A 21,648-nucleotide genomic window follows, 5' to 3' on the forward strand; every position below is an offset into this window, starting at 1 on the left:
TCTCCCTCTCTCTCTCTGACCCTCCCCTGTTCATGCTCTGTCTCCCTCTGTCTCAAAAATAAATAAACGTTAAAAAAAATTAAAAAAAAAAAAAAAGAATGTGTTTTGAACTTAGGGGTGCCTAGGTGGCTCAGTCAGTTAAGTGTCTGTCTGACTCTTGATTTTAGCTCAGACCATAATCTCATGGTAGTCAGATCGAGCCATGCATCAGGCTCTGCTCTGAGAGTGGAACCTACTTGGGATTCTCTCTTCCTCTCTCTTTGTCCCTCTCAAAAATAAACAAACATTTTGAACTTAAATGAACATCAGATTAATACAAACTGGTATGTACTTAGGAAATTAGATATGAACCTCATGGTAACCACAATCCCCAAACCTATAATAGGCACACAAAAAAGAAAGAGAAAGTAAAACATAACACTACAGAAACTCATCAATCACAAAAAGAAGAGAGCAGGAGAAAAAGAAAGGAACAGAGAAGAACTACAAAAATGAACAAGAAAAAATAGAAAAAAATAACAAAATAGCAATAACTACACACCTATCAATAATTAATTTAGATGTAAATGGTCTAAATGCTCCAATAAAAAGGGTGGTGGAATGGATAAAAAAATCCAAAAAAAAAAAACCCAAGACCATCTCTATGCTGCCTACAAGAGACTCACCTCAGACCTAAAGACACATACAGACTGAAAATGAAGAAATGGGAAAACATTTACCATGTAAATAAAAATGAAAAAAAAAAAAAGAAGTAGGAATACTTTTATCAGACAAAATAGGCTTTAAAACAAAAACTATAACAAGATACAAAAAAGGGCATTACATAATGATAAAGGGATTAATCCTACAAGAGATTGTAACAATTATAAATATCTATACACCCAACACTGGAACACCTAAATACATGAAGAAAATATTAGTGGACATAAAGGGAGAAATTAATCATAATACAAGTATAGTAGGAAAGTTTAACACCTCACAATGGATAAATCATCCAGGTAGAAGTTCAATAAGGAAACTGTGTCTTTAAATGACATATTCAACCAGTTGTATATGACAGATATATACAGAACATTCTATCCAAAAATAACAGAATATATATTCATTTCAAGTGCACATGGAACATTCTTCAGAATAGATCACATGTAGGCCACAAAAAAGGCCTCAATAAATTTAAGATTAAAACTATACCATGCAATTTTTCCAATCCGTGATAGGAGATCTGAAATAAATCAGAAGAAAAAAAAACTGGAAAAAATGCAAACACAGGCAGGCTAAGCTAAGCAACATGACACTAAACAACCAATAGGTCAATGAAGCAATCAAAAAAGAAAGAAAAACATACAATGAGACAAAGGAAAATATAAATATAATAGTTCAAAGTCCTTGGGATACAGCAAAAGCAGTTCTAAGAGGGAAATATATAACAATACAGGCCTACCTCAATAAACAGGAAAAAGCTCAAATAAAAAATCTAATCTTGCACCTAAAGGAACTAGAAAAAGAATAACAAACAAAGCCCAATGTGAATAGAAAGAAGGAAATAACAAAATCAGAGTAGAAATAAATGAGATAGAAACTTAAATAACAATAGAAAAAGTCAATGAAACCAAGAACTGGTTCACTGAAAAGATGAAAACAAAATTGATAAACTCTTAGCCAGACTCACCAAAGAAAGTAAATAAAGAAGTCAAGTAAATAAAATCATAAACGAGAAACACTAACAACTGACACTATAGAAATGTGAAGGATTATGAGGGAATACTGTGAAAAATTGCACACCAACAAACGGGACAACCCAGAAGAAATGGGTTAATTCCTAGAAGTAGAAAATCTTCTGAAACTGAATCAGGAAGAAATAGGAAATCCTAACAGATCAATTACTAGTAACAACATCGAATAAAAAATTTTAAAAACTACCCAAAAAACCCAAAAAGGTTCAGGACCACATGGGTTCACAGGTGAACTCTACCAAACATTTAAAGAAGAGTTAATATTTATTTTCCCCAAACTAGTCCAAAAATTAGAAGAGTAAAGAAAGCTGCCAAACATATCCTATGAGGCCAGCATTATCCTGATACCAAAACCAGATAAAGATACCACGAAAAAGAAGAAGAAGAAGAAGAAGAAGAAGAAGAAGAAGGGGAGGAAGAGGAGGAGGAGGAGGAGGAGGAGGAAGAGGAGGGGGAGGAGGAGGAGGAGGAGGAAGAAGAAGAAGAAAACTATAGGCCAATATGAACATAAATGCAAAAATCCTCAACAAAATATTAGCAAACAGCATTCAAAAATACATTAAAGGAACTTTCACCACCATCCAGCGGGATTTATTCCAGTGATGCAAAAATGGTTCAATATTTGCAAATCAATCAATATGAATAAAACAAAGGATAAAAATCACATGAATCATATGAGCATCTCAATAGATAAAGAGAAAGCATTCAACAAAGTTCAACATTCATTCACGATAAAAACTCTAAGCGAAGTGAGTTCAGAGAGAACATACCTCAACATAATAGAGGCCATATATGAAAAACCCCCACAGCGAACATCATACTCACTAGTGAAAAACTGAGAGGTCTTCTCCTAAGATCAGGAACAAGGCTAGCATGTCCACTCTCAATTTTTATTCAACATAATACTGAAAATCCTACCCACAGAAATCAGACAAGAAAAGGCTGTAAGACACCCAAATTGAGAAGTGTAAAAATGTCATAATTCGTAGATGACATGATACTGTATTTAGACAACCCTGGAGACTCCATCAAAAACTACTGGGAGAATGGGGCGCCTGGGTGGCGCAGTCGGTTAAGCGTCCGACTTCAGCCAGGTCACGATCTCGCGGTCCGTGAGTTCGAGCCCCGCGTCAGGCTCTGGGCTGATGGCTCAGAGCCTGGAGCCTGTTTCCGATTCTGTGTCTCCCTCTCTCTCTGCCCCTCCCCCGCTCATGCTCTGTCTCTCTCTGTCCCAAAAAATAAATAAACGTTGAAAAAAAAAAATTAAAAAAAAAAAAACTACTGGGAGTAATACATGAATTCATTAAGATGCAGAACACAAAATTAATATGCAGAAATCAGCAGTATGTCTTTATACTAGTAACAAAGTACTAGAAAGAGAAATTAAGAAAGAAAATCTGACTTACAATTGTACCAAAAAGAATAAAATACCTATGAATAAACTTAACTAAGGAAGTGAAAGACGTGTACTCTGAATACTGGTGAAAGAAACTGAAGACAGCATAAACAAATGGAAAGATATTCCATGCTCATGGATTGAAAGACTTAATATAGGGGCGCCTGGGTGGCTCAGTCGGTTAAGCATCCGACTTCGGCTCAGGTCATGATCTCGTGGTCTGTGAGTTCCAGCCCCGCATCAGGCTCTGTGCTGACTGCTCAGAGCTTGGAGCCTGTTTCAGATTCTGTGTCTCCCTCTTTCTCTGACCCTCCCCCATTCATGCTCTGTCTCTCTCTGTCTCAAAAATAAATAAACATTAAAAAAAAAAAATTTTTTTTTAAAAAAAAGAAAGAATATAATTAAACTGTACATATTAACCAAAGCAATCTACAGATTCAATGTAATCCTTATCAAAATATCAACAGCGTTTTTCACAAAGCTAAAACAACCTTGAAATTTGTACAGAACCACAAAAGACTGCAAGTAACCAAAGCAATCTTGAGAGAGAAGACCAAAGCTGGAGGCATTGCAATCCCAGATTTCAAGATATATTATAAAGCTGTAGTAATCAAAATAGTGTGGTACTGGCACCAAAACAGACACATTCAATGGGACAGAATAGAGAGCCCTGAAATAAACCCACGCTTATATGGTCGATCAATCTATGACAAAGGAGACCAGAATGTACAGTGGGGAAAAGACAGTCTCTCCAATAAGTGGTGCTGGAAAACTGGGTGGCTACATGTAGAAAAATGAAACTACATCACTTTCTTACACCGTACACAAAAATAAACTCAAAATGGATTAAGACCTAATGTCAGACCTGAAACCATAAAAATCCTAGAAGAGAGCACAGGTGGTCATTTCTCTGACATCAGCTACAGCAACATTTTTCTAGATATGTCTCATGAGGCAAGGGAAATAAAAGCAAAAATAAACTATTAGGACTACATCAAAATAAAAAGCTTTTGCACAGTGAAGGAAGCCACCAACAAAACAACAAGGCAACCTACTGAATGGGAGAAGATATTTGTAAATGATATATCTGATAAGGGTTAATATCCAAAATATATAAATAACTTCTACACATCAACACCAAAAAAAGAAATAATCCGATTTAAAAATGAGCACAGAACGTGAATAGACATTTTTCCAAAGAAGACATACAGATGGCCAAAAGACACATAAAGATTCTCAAAACTACTAATCATCAGGGAAATCCAAATTAAAACCACGATGAGAGATCACCTTATGCCTGTCAGAATGGCTAAAATCAAAAACATAAGAAATAGCAAGTGTTGGCGAGGAAACGGAGAAAAAGGAACACTTATGTGCCATTGGTGGCAATGCAAATTGGTGCAACCGCTGTGGAAAACAGTATGGAGTTTCCTCTAGTATAAAAGTTAAAAATAGAAATAGTATATAATCCAATAATTCCACTTCTGGGTATTGACCAAAAAATTCCAAAAACACTAATTTGAAAAGTTATATGCACCTCTAGGTTAATTGCAGAATTATCTACAATAGCCAAGATGTGGAAGCAAAGCCAGTGTCTATCCACAGACAATTGGATAAAGACGTGACATCTATGTACAATGGGATATTACTCAGCCATACAAAATGATGAGATCATGGCCATTGACAACAACATGGATGCACCTAGAGGGTACTATGCTAAGTGATATGAATCAGACTGAGAAAGACAAATACCACATGATTTCACCCATAAGTGGAATCTATCACAAATCAAATGAACAAACAAACAAACAAAAAGCAAATCAGATCTTTAAATACAGAAAACAAACTAACTGATGGTTGCCAGAAGGGAGGAAGGTAGGGGGATGGGCAAAAAGGGTGAAAGGGAGTGGGAAAGACAGACTTGCAGTTATGGAATGAGTAAGTCGTTGGAATAAAAGGTACAACATAAGGAACACAGTCAATGATATTGTAATACTGCCACATGGTGACAGATGATAGATACAGTTGTGGGGAGCACGGCATAAACTTGCCAAACACCGTGTAATATACTTGAAACTAATGTAACACTGTGTTATCAACTACACTCAAAAGAGAAAAGAGAAAGATATGACCCTGGAACCTGAATTAACTCTTCTAGTTTTAATTTTGGTGATTTTTGTTGTCTCTTTTAATTCTAGAAATCGGGACATTTCTAAAGTGCTGTGTTGGGGTGCTTGGGTGGCTCAGTCAATTAAGCGTCCGGCTTTGGCTCAGGTCATGATCTCACGGTTCACGAGTTTGAGCCCCGCTTCAGGCTCTGTGCTGACAGCTCCGAGCCTGGAGCCTGCTTTGGATTCTGTGTCCCTCTCTCTCTCCTGTGCTCACGCTCTTTCTCTCTCTCTCTCTCAAAACTAAACATTAAAAATCAATAAATCAATAAATCAATAAATCAATAAATCAATAAATCAATAAATAAATAAATAAGTGCTGTGTCTCAGCTTGTGCTCAAGCTTGTCTGGGAATTTCATTGAATTTTTATTTGAGGGGGAGTTGAAGGCATTTCAGCAGAGCAAATAACTGAATGATGTGTCAGCCACAACCTGAAATGTTTTAGAGTGTTTATATTTTTGAATAAAGTCTATCAAAATAACAAAGCAATAAGGAAAGAAAACCAATGAATGTAATTACCCCAACAGGCTAAAAATTCGCATGATCATATCAATAGATGCAGAAAAACATTTGACAAAATCCAACGCTCACTTATGATAAAAACTCTGAGCAAACTAAGAATAGAGGGAAACTTCTTCAACTTGACTAAGAAGTTCTACAAAAATTGATAATTAACATCATACTCAATGGTAAGAAACTAGAAGCTTTCCCACGGAGAACAAGAACAAGGCAAGAATGATTATCTACGTAGAAAATCTAAACAAATTGAGCAAAATTTCCTGAAACTAATTAGCAATTACAGCAAGGTTGCAGTCTACAAGGTTAATATATAAAGGTCAATTGCTTTCTATATACCAGAAATAAACAACTAGAATTTGATATTAAAAACATAATACCATTTATATCCACAACAACAACAAAAAGAAATACTTAGGTATAGATCTAACAAAAAAAAATGTATAAGACTTATAGGAGAACTCTGATGAAAGAAATCAAGGAAGATTTAAATAAATGGAGAGAATGTTCATGAATAAGAACAATGTTGTCAAAATACCGGTTCTTCTCAACTTGATTTCCAGATTCAATGCAATCCTAATAAAAATTCCAACAAGTTATTTTGCAAATATTGGTAAGCTGATTCTAAAGTTTATATGGAGAGACTGAGACCCAGAATAGCCAACAGAAGATTGAAGGAAAAAAATGGATTTGGAGGACTGATACTACCCGACTTCAAGCCTTACTGTAAAGCGATCATAATCAAGACAGCACAGTTTTCGTGAAAGCATAGACAAATAGACCAATAAAACAGAATAAAGAACCCAGAAATAGATCCAGACAATTATAATCAGCCAAACTTTGAAATAGGAGCAAAGATAATTCAATGTTTAAAAGACAGTCTGTTCAACAATGGTGCTGGAACCGTGGGACGTCCACAAGCCAACACAGGGATCTTAAAGACCTTACGCTTTTCACAAAAACCAACTCAAAATGGATCATAGGCCTAAAGGCATAATACAAGAGTATAAAACTCCTAGAAGATAACACGGAACAACGCCTAAGTGACCTTGGGTTTGGTGAGACTTTTCAGATACAGCACCAAAAAAACATAATCCGTGAAAGAAAAATCAGGTAAATTGGACTTCATTGAAATTTAAAACTTCTGCTCAATAGGAGATATTGTTATGAGAATAAAAGAGAAGTCACAGACTAGGAGAAAGTATATGACAAAGGAACATTTCCAAAATACAGAAAGAACTCTTAAAACTCAACAATAAGAAGACAACCCAATTTAAAAATGGCCAAAAATCTGAATAGACATCTTACCAAGGAAGATATACATATGGCAAATAAGCATTTGAAAAGATGCTCAACATTATATGACAATAGAGAATGGCAAATTAAAACCAGAAAATACTATTACATACCTGTTGGAATGTCTAAAATCCAAACACTGGCAGGGTTGTATACAAACAGCAATTCTCATTCATTGCCGTGGGAATGCAAAACAGCACAGCCACTCTGGAAAAGAGTTTAGAAGTTTCTTACAAATCTAAGCATACTTTTACCACACTCTCTAGCCATTGTGCACCCTGGTGTTTGCCCAAATGAGTTGAAAACTTATGCCACACAAAAACCTGCATACAGCTATTTATAACAGCTTTATTCATAATCACCAAAACTTGAAAGCAAACAAGATGTCCTTCAGCAGGTGAATGGATAAATAAAATGTGATGCGTCTGGACAATGAACATTATTCACGACTAAAAAGAAATGAGCTATCAAGCCATGAAAGAACATAGAAGAAGCTTAAATGCATTTTGCTAGGGGAAAGAAGCCAATCTGAAAAGGCTATATATACTATAGGATTACAAATATATGACATTCTGGAAAACGTATAACTATGGAGGCAGTGAAAGGATCAATAGTTGCCAGGGCTTGGGGAGGGAGAGTAGAATTAATAAATAGAGCACAGGGGCGCCTGGGTGGTGCAGTCGGTTAAGCGTCCGACTTCAGCCAGGTCACGATCTTGTGGTCCGTGAGTTCGAGCCCCGCGTCAGGCTCTGGGCTGATGGCTCAGAGCCTGGAGCCTGTTTCCGATTCTGTGTCTCCCTCTCTCTCTGCCCCTCCCCCGTTCATGCTCTGTCTCTCTCTGTCCCAAAAATAAATAAACGTTGAAAAAAATAAAAAAATTAAAAATAAATAAAAAAATAAATAGAGCACAAAGAATTTGGGGCCGGTGCAACTATTCTGTATGATAATGTAATGGTGGATCCACGTCATTATACATTCATCAAAACTCACAGAATATACACATCGAGTGAACCCTAAAGAAACTATAGACTTTAGTTAATAATAATGTATCAATATTGGCTCATTAACTGTACCAAATACAACACACTAATGCAAGATGTTAATAATAAGGGAAACAGGCAGGGGGTAAAGGATGATTTGGGAACTCTCTGTACTTTCCAGTTGATTTGTGTATAAATCCAAAACTGGTTTTAAAAAAAGTGAGGGAAGCCTATTAATTCAGAAAATGAAAGCAAGGGAAGTGACAGTTTTTGAAAAATGTTGAAACATAAGAAAACAGGACATCTTGATGGAAAACAAGCAGAAATTCAGTCAGCAAACCCACTCAGACCTTAACTATTCAAATTTTCAGAAACAGAATATTAACCATAGAGTGTTTAAAGAACTAAAATAGAAACTTAAACAATATAGTGTGGGTGTGGGGGGGTGATATTGTGATTTACAATAAGGAATATATATATATATATATATATATATATATATATATATATATATATATATATATATATTTGGTCTTCATCCCTATTCCTGGCACAGAGCTCCTAAGATTCTTGGAATTTCCTAAATGTCAAGAGTAATAAAGGTGTCTTGCTATTTATATCAACTTCCTTCCAACCACACATGAGTTTATGCTAATGAGACTTTTGGAAAGGCTCTAAGGATGAAAGATGGTTGCCAGGGAAACCAATCAGGTAATCAGACGGTTGGAACTTTTGGCCTCACCCCTAGACCTCTGGGGAGGGGACAGAAGCTAGAGATGGAGTTCAATCACCAATGGCCAATTATGTAATCAATCATGTCTATGTAATTAAGCCTCCATAAAAAACCCAAGAGTAAGAGATTTGGAGAGCTTCCAGGTTGGCAAACCAAAATCCATCCATGTATCGGAAGGGTGATGCACTCCAAAAACCATGGGACAGAAGCGTCTGTGTTTGGGACCCTTTCAAACTTCCCTTTATTGTATCTCTTCATCTGACTGAAATTCATTTGCACCCTTTAATACCCTGTGTAATAAATGGTTAATAAGTAAACTGGTCTCCTGAATTCTATGACCCACTCTAGCAAATTAGTCAAAACCCAAGGAGGGGTTGTGAGAACCTCTGATTGATGGCTGCTCAGTCAGAAGCACAGGTGATAACATAAATTGCCACTGGTATCTACAGTGGGAGGCAGTCTTGTGGGACTGAGCCCTTAACCTATGGTATCTGACTCTACTCTCTAGGTAGACAGTGTCAAAATTGAGTTAAATGTATAGGACACCAGTCAGTGTCTGCTGAGAATTGAAGAGTTGCTTGGGAGTGTTTGAAAAAAAATACATGTTGGAGGGGAGAAGGCTATAAAGAATGACCAAGAAAATCTGAAAAAGAACCACACCACTTCTATAAATTAAAAATGTAGTAGGTGAAGGGGCACCGGGCTGGCACAGTCAGTTAAGCATCTGACTTGGACTCAGGTCATGATCTCGTGGTTCGTTGCTTTGAGCCCTGAGTCGGGCTCTGCACTAAGCACGGAGCCTGCTTGGGATCCTCTCTCTCCCTCCCTTCCCTTTCTCTCTGCACCCTCCCCCCTCACTCTCTCTCAAAATAAAGAAATAAACTTTAAAAATAATAATAAAAATATATAAGTGAAAATTACAACTCAATGGGTGAAGCCTATAGTTGAAGAGAAAATCAGTCAACTTGAAATGATATCCGAATCAATCACTTAAAACGCAGTCCATAAAAACAAAGACATGGAAAATACAAAGGAGAGATTTATGAGACATGGAATATAGAAGAAGCCAAGTCTCAAATACACGGAGAACAGAGTAAAAATGACTCACAAACATTTTATCAGAGTATCAGAAAGAGCCAACAGAGAAAAGAGTGGAAGCAATACACTAAAAGATAATGGCTGAGAATTAACAGATGTGGGGAAAGACACCAATCCTCAGATCAAGAAAGCCTAATGAGTCCCTAATAGGACAGTAATAAAGAAATCGCCCCTTCGACTGTGAAACTTCAGAACTCCAAAGACAAAGAGAAAAAAAGTCTTAAGAGTAGCTAGAGAAATAAAACTGATCATCTTCAAGGGAATGACAAGTAAATTCCCACTTAACTGTTCAACAACAATAATGGAAGCCGAAATGAGTCTGAAATAATATATCAAAGTACTGAGTGGGGGGAAAGCTGTCAATCTAGAATTCTATACACAGCAAAACTGATTTCGGCTGAAAAGAAACTGAAAGGAAAGGCAGCCATGAGCAATGCCTCATCCCCTGCTTGGCTGCATAACATTGGCCTTGAGCCCAGAACATGTCCTAAAGAGTGCTCACAGCCTGCGCTGAGCTTGTCGTCTTGTGGAAGAATATCTTTCCTTGTTCTGGGCTTGATGTACACTTAAGCAAAGCATCGACGGCTCTTCGGCATGCTCCCCACTTTCTGTCTTTTAGACCCCAGGGTGGCGCGTGGGGTCTTTCCACTGCCATGTAAAATAGGACGGGTGCAGCTACATTGCCTGAGTGTCCCTACACTGTACACTCTCTCTTCCTCTCTTGCTGTAAATGTGTTGTCTGTTCTCAGCAACCTCAAATCATGCACTGGTCTCTTCCCTGGGTGGCACCTATTTGCCTTTTTTTTTTTTTTGAACCCCTTTGACAACCACAATGTGCAATCTTCTTTTTTTTTTTAACGTTTTATTTATTTTTGAGAGAGAGACAGAGCATGAATGGGGGAGGGGCAGAGACAGAGGGAGACACAGAATCGGAAGCAGGCTCCAGGCTCTGAGCCATCACCCCAGAGCCCGACGCGGGGCTCGAACTCACGGACCGCGAGATCGTGACCTGAGCTGAAGTCGGAGGCTCAACCGACTGCGCCACCCCGGCGCCCCCCTATTTGCCTTTTAACCTTGGCTTCATGGCCCAGTCACCGAGTGAATCATGAAACATTAGTAATTAGAGCAAGATGAAGACATGGTTAGAAGAACAAAAACTGACAAGGTTTAATGTCAAAACATCCTCACTAAGTGAAATTCTAAAGGATATGACTCAGAAGAAAAATGGCTGAAGACAGAAAATGCAAGACACAGAAAGACTAATGAGGAAAGATATTCGGAAATGCCTGCACAAAGCTAAATAAACATTGAATGAACACAACCATAATATAATGCTTGATTTTTGAGAGGAAAATATGCTAGAAATGAAACATAGGTCAACATTAGACTATAATATGAGAGGTACTAATCATACATTTGAAGCATCTTGAAGTCCTCGTATTGTCTGGGAATGAGGTATATTAACTTCAGATTTTGTTGAGGTAAATGCAGGTTTAAAAAAAAAAGCGTGAAGTGACTACTAAAAGAGTATACAGGGACGCCTGGGTGGCTCACTCAGTTAAGTGTCTGACTCCTGATTTCAGCTCATGTCATGATCTCACAGTCCTAAGATCGAGCCCTGTGTCGGGGTTGCGGTGGGCATGGAGGCTGCTTGGGATTCCCTCTCTCCCTTTCACTCCGCCCCTTCTCTGCTTGCACATTCTCTCTCTCTCAAAAAAAAAGTAGGGGCGCCTGGGTGGCGCAGTCGGTTAAGCGTCCGACTTCAGCCAGGTCACGATCTCGCGGTCCGGGAGTTCGAGCCCCGCGTCAGGCTCTGGGCTGATGGCTCAGAGCCTGGAGCCTGCTTCCGATTCTGTGTCTCCCTCTCTCTCTGCCCCTCCCCGGTTCATACTCTGTCTCTCTCTGTCCCAAAAATAAATAAACGTTGAAAAAAAAATTTAAAAAAAAAAGTATACACATATACAGAGAGCATATAATTTTCAAACAAGTAGAGGGAAAAACAGAGTGAGACAGAAGGAATAGAAGCAAAGTCAATCAATCAATCAAAAAAAAAAAAAAAAGAAGTCAGGAAAGGAGAAACAAAACAAAAATCAATCAAAAAGTGAAACCAAACACGGAAACAGGACAAATCCGAAGTGTTACAAAAATGAGTCCTATTATAAGCAATCATAGCAAGCAAAGAATGTAAATTCTATAATTGAAAGTCCAAGATTGTAACACTACATATTTTTTTTAATTTAGGTATATGATATTTGTAAGACATATATCTAAACATAAGGCCACAGAAAGATCAACGGTCAAAGAATGACAATCAGTGCCCAAATCAATCTTTGTTCCTGGTACCATTCTCCAACAAAAGAACTACAGGTCCTTGAAACACTGGCTCATTCTAGGGCTGAGTTGGGGAACACACAAGATAAGCCTAGAACACCCTGTAGTGTCAGAACACAGATGCACACACACACACACACACACACACACACACACACACACACATCCCTCAAACAACAGAAACCAAATTGAGGGGCATATGTCAAAAGGACGCAGGAACCAACTCAAAGAGGTTCCAAGGGTCAAGGCTGAAATAATTTGAGCAATTAAATAAATTAGTACTGGATAACCCAGAGCACAAAATGAATAGTCATGAGTCCATACTTACACGAACAAATGATTATATAAATAAATACATGGGAAGAAAAAGACAAATTGAGGACTGGCTTCCTCAACTCCATTCCTCCCACCTTCTAGGGCACCGCTGGGGCGGAAAAGCTAAAACAATAAAAAATAAGAATAACCTACATCTCCTGGTTTCTTGGTGCTAATGTTCTGGATGCAAGTACCATCCAATTAAATGCATTTCCTTCATTTTTGATGGCTGCAGAGAAAAGGAGGCCACTGTTGCTATTTCCACGACAAGAAATCTCATGGAGAAATCTCATGGAGTCATGGGAAGGCAAGTGCAGTGGCCCAAGTCATCATCCCAGTGTTTGGCACCAGCTTTGTGGGTGCTGATCGGCAGCCACCAGCCACCGTAGTGACTCCTAGATGTCTGGATTCCAGCTTCGGGGGAGCGTCTGAATTCAGGATATTCTCGCTGCTAACACTGTCCCTTAGTTAAGTCTTATATATATTTGAGATTTTATTTTTTAGAGTAGTCTTAGGTTTACAATAAAATTGGGAATGTAGTACAGAGATTTCCCACATACTCCCCTCTACACACACGTACTCACGCACGGACGCACACATAGCCTCCCCAGTTATCAACGTCACCTACCACAATGGTACATTTTTCACCAAGGATGAATCTGCAGTGACACATCATAATGACCCTAAGCCCGCAGTTTACCTTAGAGTTCACTCTGGTGTTGTACATTTTATGGATTTGGACAAGTGTGTAACTGTATGTGCCCATTATTAGTGCTCTACAGAGTATTTTCACTGCCCTGAAAAAATCCTCTGTGCTCTGCCTATTTATTTCTCCTTGCCCTGATTTTCTCACCCCTTCAGCAACCACTGATCTTTTTATTGTCTCCATAGCTTTGCCTTTTCCAGAATGTCATATAGTTGGAATCACATAGTATGTAGCCTTTTCAGGTTGGCTTCTTCCACTTAATAGGCTTTTAAGCTTCTTCCATAGTTTCATGGCTTGAGAGCTCATTTCTTTTTAGTGGCAAATAATATTTCACTGTCTGGATGTACCATAGTTTATTTATCCATTCACCTACTGGAGGACATATTGGCTTCCTCCAAGTTTTGGCAATAATGGATAAGGCTGCCATAAATAGCTATGTGCAGGTTTTTGCATAGACGTAAGTTTTCTACTCCTTTGGGTACATATGTTTTTTAAAAAAATAATTTTAGGGGTGCCTGGGCTAAGCATCCGACTCTTAATTTCAGCTCACGTCATGGTCTCACGGTTCATGAGTATAAGTCCTGCACTGGGCTCTGTCCTGCACTGGGCTCTGTGCTGACAGTATGGAGCCTGTTCGGGATTCTCTGTCTGTCCTTTTCTCCCAGCCTCTACCCTGCTCGTGCTCTCCCTGTCTCAAAAATAAACTTAAAAAAAATTTTTTTTAATAATAATAATTTTAGGGGCATGTGGCTGGCTCAGTTGGTAGAGCGTGCAACTCTTGATCTTAGGGTTGTGAGTTCAAGTCCCATGTTGGGTGTGGAGCCTCCTTAAAATTCAAAAAAGAGAATTAAAAAAATATTATTATTTTCCCTTCCTCTGTACCACCTGCTAAATCTAAGGGAAGTGAAAAAAAAAGAGGATACATTTTTCTACCGGAGCGTCCTTGTTGAGAATTGACTGTTAACACTGAAATCACAGAAGCAGAAAACATTTTAAGATTGTGTTAAGCTGAGTAAAGTATGTTTTATTTCCCCATCAGTCTTCAGTTAGATTGAGAACCAGCTATAGGCAAAAGACCAATTTTGCCTAGCCACTGGATAGTTCTTATCTTGGTCTTCTTGAACTCTCTCCCCCTTTCCTTCCCTTCTCCCAGGCCAGGTATTACAGGTTTTCTATTATACTCTGTTCACATCCACCTCCCAGATGCATGTCATATACTCAGGGCATTTTTCAAACTAGCTCATCTATGTTCCCAGTGGAATACAATGACCCTAACTTCTCTTCTTTCTAGACTGTGCTATTCAATAACCTCTTTATCATTCAGCTTACAGTTTCCTTTTCTGTGACCTCTGACACATTGCATCAGATTTCTTGCCTCACTTGTGAATGTGCCCTTCTTTCACTTATAAAACTTCCCCTACATTATTGACCAAAAGAATAAATTCCGACCTTCCTCGCCCAGAATTTTAGGTTCTTTCTAAGCTATCTTCAAGACAACTTTGTATTCCTCTAAGTCAATATAGTAGATCCCTTGATATTAACTAGATATACTTTAATCCGATTGTTTTTAGTGTAACCTCATTCAATTTTTAAGAATTTTAATTCTAGGATAGTTAGCATATAATGTTATGTTAGTTTCAGATGTACAGTACAGTGATTCATCACTTCCATTCAATACCCAGTGCTCATTACAAGTGTGCTCCTTAAGTCCCATCACTGATTTCACCCATGCCCCACCCACCTCCCCTCTGGTAACCCCAGTTTATTCTCTAAGAATTTGCTTTTTTGTCTTTTCTCTTTCTTTCTTTGTTTTGTTTCTTAAATTCTACACATGAGTCAGATCATATGGTATTTGTCCTTCTCTGACTTATTTTACTCAGCATTATACCGTCTAGGTCCAGCCATGTTATTGCAAGTGGCAAGATATTCTTTTTTATGCCTGAATAATATTCCACTGTGTGTGGATACACTGTATGTGTATATACATATATATATATACACATATATGTGCACACATACATACACACTACATCTTCTTTATCCATACATCTATCAGTGAATAATGATAATAATTTAGCGAATCCTACAGGCCAATTTATGGCAATAAGAAATCACACAGATGAGTTCAAGGAAAACATACATTGTCAGAATTGATTCCAAAGGTGACAGAAAACCAGGCTATAGAAAACCAAGTGTAGAAAGCACTGAAGGTTGTTAAAGATACGACTTTTAAAACAAGCCATCTGTATCACGTGGTTTTAGAGATGAAGGAAAGCAAATCTTTAAGAAACAGATCTTTAAGAATTCCCAATACCACTGCAGAGCATAGGTAAAGGTGATAACTTTTCTAGCACGTTACGTGAGGCTAGCCTAACACTGACAGCGTAGACACAAAACCATCTGTAAGAATAGCATACACACAAAAAAGGCTATATATTTTTAGAATTGAAGAAAATTTCCCTAGCTTGAAAAAGACTCTGTTAATTAACAAATGATCTAGAAACTGACTGCATATCCTCTTGCAAGCATTCCCATTAGTGTAAGAAAAAAGGCATGAACTCCTACTCGGTCTTCTCTGTTTAACATTATTCCAAAATCCTAGGTGATACGATTCTAAAACAAAAATCGTAAGAATAATAAACACTGGAAAGGAAGAGATGAAAATATCATTGTTTTTAATGATACTGCTGGCCACTGAGAAAATCCAAAACAAGCAACTGAGAAATAACGTGAATTAGTCTGAAAGTTTAGCAAAATATAAGATGAATATACAAAAAACCAATAATAACCAGTGACTACGCAATTAAAGGCAGATCCTTTTCAAAATAAGAAAGCAATTTTTCAACACTACCTAGGGGTAAATTTAATAATAAATGTTCAAGAGCTATGAGGGGATAACTCCACAACTTTCTTGAATAACGTACAAACACTAGAATGCTTGACAAAATATTGCGATCGCTGTATCAGAAAACTTCAAAGGGTAAATATGCCAGCGTTCCCCACACTAACATACACATTCAGTGCAGTGGAATTTTTGAATTGTCACATTGATTCTAAAGTTCAACTGGAAGAGTAAATAGCTGGGAACGTTTGAGCTAAGTGTAGTCAGTCATCAAAGTGTAGTCTAAAGCTGTCCTAGTAAATACAACAAAACATAGGAAATTTTTTTCAATGGAAAAAAGTACGTTCAGGAACAGTTGCACACATACATATAAATATTACAGGAGAAAGGAAGCATTTCAAAATAGTGAGAAAAAATGATCAGTAAATGGGGATGGAACAACTCACTACCCATAGAAAAATGGAACTGCCTGAATTAAAGAGTTAAAAGCAAGAGAAAAATGAAACCACAAAAACATTTGGGAAGAACTTGAATACTCTTTATAGGATCTGGAAGGCAGCAGAAGGAAAAAGTCATTCTAAAAATAAAAGCTCAGGAAAATACTCTGAGTAAAGACAGTAAAAGAATTAACTACCAAAAAAGGGAGATGCTCTTTCTTCCTTATATTTTTTTAAGTTTTTTTCCCAATTTTTTTTATACAATGTATTACTTGTATAGCAGAAAACTGCTATTAAATTTTAAAAATTAAACTAAAGAGCTCAGCAAGGAAATTTGCCTGAATGAAAGGCTACCCTACCTCCCCACAGAGTTGGCCAAAGGTCTACCCCTAGGTAAAGTCTCTCACAATGTGTTTTCACAATTATAATTTATTACATGTGTACATGTTTATTCAATACTTACCTCCCTGTCCCCTCTACTCAAATCCACCAGCCTTTCTGAACTAGGGTTAAGAGGGAAAATTAGTTCCTAATACCCGAAGGCCTCCATTGTAAGTATAACATGACTTACCTTCCAAGCATCTAGAACAGTACGAGTTACAAACCATCCTCAGAAGGTAGTTCAGAGGAGAACCCGTGTTCGAAAAAGGCAAAGAGTGGACTCTGAGCTCTACTTAAGTCTGAGGGTTGGAAACAGATCTCCTTTCTTCTGGGTTTGTGCTTCCTGACTGGCACTCTATATAATGTTTAGGAGGTATTCGGCCAATTAATATCTGCTCAGTGCTCTATTAGACCCATATCTGCTCAAAGAGAATATTTCCATCTGAAGCCAAGTGGAACCCTTACTTTCTGTATTCTTTTATTTCAAGAACAAAGATATTATGAAGAAGTTTGAAAGTACTGGGCATTTGGACCCCATAGGCAGTAAATTCAGCTAACTGGAATCCAGGGGGAAATATGAATTTGTATCACTGAGATAAAAAAAAAAAAAAAAACTGTGTCCACCAAGGCTCAAGTTTTAGAACACGGTCTCAGCCAAATAGGTAGTAAACATACCTTGTGTTGATTTCTAGCCTTGGTATGGCGACCAACAACACAAATAGAATGTATGAGCCACACTTTTGAGCCAATTCCCTTGTTTCCTAAGTACCAGATGTGATTAAATTGATTTGTGCAAATAAACCAAAGCCCCCCACCTAATTACAATTGGGAATTAGGTAAAGGATCTCAGATAAGTTGTGGACATGCTTTCTTTTGGTAACATTATTTCTCTTAGGAGGCTGGAAATACAGTTCAATAAATTATTCACATAAATCTTACTTATTCCACAATGGTCATGGTCAAGACTTGATAATCGAATATCCTGCCCTTAGCGTTTCACACGCTCGGCACCATTAATGGAGACCTTGTTCTCCCTGCGCTATAATAACCACTTCCTCATTCGCCACACACCCTTGCTACGATGATTCACTCTTTCTTGTTTAATTCTGTTGTGAAGGATCAATCATTCTGCAAGTTTCCAGTGTTACGTTTTACGTTCTTCTCTATTAAATCCAAAAAGGAAATAATTATCTGAGGACAAACCCCTGTGATGTCCAGTGGATGTGCCTTTCAGTTCTATTGGCATTCTCCTGGGTATCTGAGCACATGCTGTTTTATGGGATTTCTTTTTTTTTTTTTTTCAACGTTTATTTATTTTTTTTGGGACAGAGAGAGAGCATGAACGGGGGAGGGGCAGAGAGAGAGGGAGACACAGAATCGGAAACAGGCTCCAGGCTCTGAGCCATCAGCCCAGAGCCTGACGCGGGGCTCGAACTCACAGACCGCGAGATCGTGACCTGGCTGAAGTCGGACGCTCAACCGACTGCGCCACCCAGGCGCCCCTTATGGGATTTCTTAAGGCCACACTAATGTCTCTGTCTTTAACTTTGCATTTCTATTACAGGAGGACAGAGAGAGAGAGAGAGAGAGAGAGAGAGAGAGCGTGCACACACACGCACGGACATGTTCTCCTCTGTAATTCAATATTCTAGCGGGATTAAGACAACCAAGTATAAACCTATATACATTCTATAGAACATCAGACTCTGCACATTAGCCACTATCAACTGAAGGCCCAAAAAAGGTTCTTTTCATAGTAATCAAGTAAGGTCTTTCTGCTGAAATTACCGCTTTCAAACTACCACGTGCAACAAGGTGGTCATTTGGCAAAAATTCTCTTCCACACCTAAGCAGTTTATAAGTGCTGCCCTGAGTTATATCTTCTTTTCGTTTGGTTTTTGAAATCTGAACCAACTGGAGTATGTCGTGCCATGAGACAACTGAGCTGTGAACTAACCTAGAGAGGGCTGAATAAACCAAAACAAAGTTCCAGGCTGAGGATGAACCAGCGTACTCGCAGGGGGCTCCTGTAGCTTCCGTGACTTAGGTCCCAGTATCCACTTTATTTCATTGAACACCGCCTCTCTGCCATCTTGCAGGCAAACAATTGGGAGACTGCACAAGCAGCTTCGAGGCTAGATGTCGCAGTTAGACCCATCTCGGTCTGGATCCCAAACGGTCCATTTACCAGCTAGGTGGTCTAAAAAATACTCTTAACCTCCGCAAGTGTCAGACTCCTCATCTGTGAAATACTGGGTAACAATACCTACTTTTCTATGACCTAAGGGGGGAAGAGGCAGGAGAACTGGTTGATGAAGGGCAGGCCCGAGCTTATGGTCCTAGATTTCATTCCAGGTGGTGGGATCACAGATGTTTAGCACGTTATTAAAAGTCAGTAATTAAGTAACTAAACGAATATGAGCCATGAATGAGCCGAGGATTATGTTCAATCCATTTCTGTGCACTGAGACCCTAACAATAATAATTATAATAGTAATAACTATAATAGTAACGTTTATTTTGTAGAGTTGGTGTCAGATTTAAGTAATGTATTGTGGAGGCTTAGCACATTGTTTGGCACATTTTTGCTGCTCTATAAAGATAACTGCGATTATTACGATGGGGGTGAGTGGCAGTGATGGGTGAGAACAGAGAATAGAACTTCTTAAAAACTACATTAAGGAAATGATAATGTCTCATAAAGAATGATCCTTTTCTACTTACTGAATGGAAATTCAGGAAATTGGCATTATATCTAGATATCAAACTCCCTCTCAGAAACTAGATCCTTAATAGATCATTTTAAATGATCGTACCGGATATATCACCTCAAGTTACAGTACTATTTAAATAGTTGCTTGTTGGGGTGCCCGGATGGCTTAGTCGGTTGAGCGTCCGACTTCAGCTCAGGCTCAGGTTTGTGAGTTTGAGCCCCACCTTGGGCTCTGTGCTGACAGCTCAGAGCCTGGAGGCTGCTTAGGATTCTGTGTCTCCCTCTCTCTCTGTCCCTCCCTCCCTCTCCCTCTCTATCTCTCCCTCTCTCTCTCAAAAATAAATAAACATTAAAAATTTATTTAAAAAATAGTTGCTTAGTTGTTTTTTTTTATTAAAGTATGTTCTTGCCTTCAAGAAGATTACATTTTCCAAGGCAGAGGGTGAAACAGTCCTACAAGATGAAGCAATCACAAAACTAGAATGTACTAGAACATGTGATATGAATGACCGTTCCTTAAAGGAATCCAGACAAAAGAGATGGCTTCCTAGAATAAGGAGCTGAGCTTCAACAAGGGCAGGATTTGAAGATGTGATAAAAATTGAGTGGAGCTCAATCCCACTTTTAATTAAGGAAGTTTTCTTTCTGTTGTTTCCAGGACATGGGGGCCATGTCTGCCCCTCATAGCCAGTATTTTTCCATTACCAACAAAAGCAATATGCCCAGGGAGAAAACAAGAACGAGGTAGTGGTTTGACCCCAGATTGTATAACACAATCTCTTTTGCTTTCTTGCTTCTTAAATACTAATCTAAGTTTAAAACGGATTCTAAAATATTGCCTAGAGTTAGTGTTGTCAGAGACAGAAAGGAAGTGCCAGGTATTGGATCCAATGGGGTGTTTGGCTCTATCTGAGACTCAAAGCACATGAGAATCTGAGCGACCCTGGGGAGAGAGGATAAAGAAGAGGACACTGATCAAAGTAAAGAGACACTGTTATGAGACACGGACACATAAGACCTTGATGAAAAGGAACTTTAAAGGTAGTAAGAGACAAAGTAAAAACAGCGCATAACTTTGCCTTTATAGGTTATCAAAAGGTAACATGAAAAAACGCATACTTTTGATGGGACAGTCGTCATTTTGATAGCCAAACTCCCGAAAGTGAGATTAACTGCACACAACCTAATTTCACATACATGTATATTCAATACGGGCAGTTCAATACACAAAAATGTGAATACCACATAATAAATTAACGTTCCCTTCTACTCTGAAATTCTAAGATTTTCTTAAGTAATTCTACTTTATTTATTATTATTATTATTATTTTATTTTAGAGAGAGAGAACACAAGCAGGGGAGAGGGGGAGAGAGACAGAGAATCTTAAGCAGGCTCTGCACAGACATGGGGCTTGATCCCATGTCCCTGGGATCATGACTTGAGCTGAAATTAAGAGTTTAATGCTCAACCTACTGAGCCTCCCAGGCACCCAAATACTTTTACTTACTGTAATAAGTAATCATCACAGGAAATACCTACTGTACTGAAACATAGTATAAATATTTTGAAAAGAATAGCAATGCTTTTAAAGAACTTGCTTGTGGGGGCGCCTGGGTGGCGCAGTCGGTTAGGCGTCCGACTTCAACCAGGTCACGATCTCGCGGTCCGTGAGTTCGAGCCCCGCGTCGGGCTCTGGGCTGATGGCTCAGAGCCTGGAGCCTGTTTCCGATTCTGTGTCTCCCTCTCTCTCTGCCCCTCCCCCGTTCATGCTCTGTCTCTCTCTGTCCCAAAAATAAATAAATGTTGAAAAAAAAAATTTTAAAGAACTTGCTTGTGGAAAAGTTTTATAGAAACAACTCTAAAATCCGAAATACCAAAACAGACAAAAGTTAGAAAGGATTTCACTGAAACATGTAAAACTGTAAAAGATACAGTATAAATGGATTTAGAGGATCCAACATTTTACTCCCAACACAACCAAGGATCAAAAAGAATTTCGAT

This window comes from Prionailurus bengalensis, chromosome B4 (genome assembly GCF_016509475.1).
Source record: "Prionailurus bengalensis isolate Pbe53 chromosome B4, Fcat_Pben_1.1_paternal_pri, whole genome shotgun sequence".
In the NCBI taxonomy this organism is placed as follows: Eukaryota; Metazoa; Chordata; class Mammalia; order Carnivora; family Felidae; genus Prionailurus; species Prionailurus bengalensis.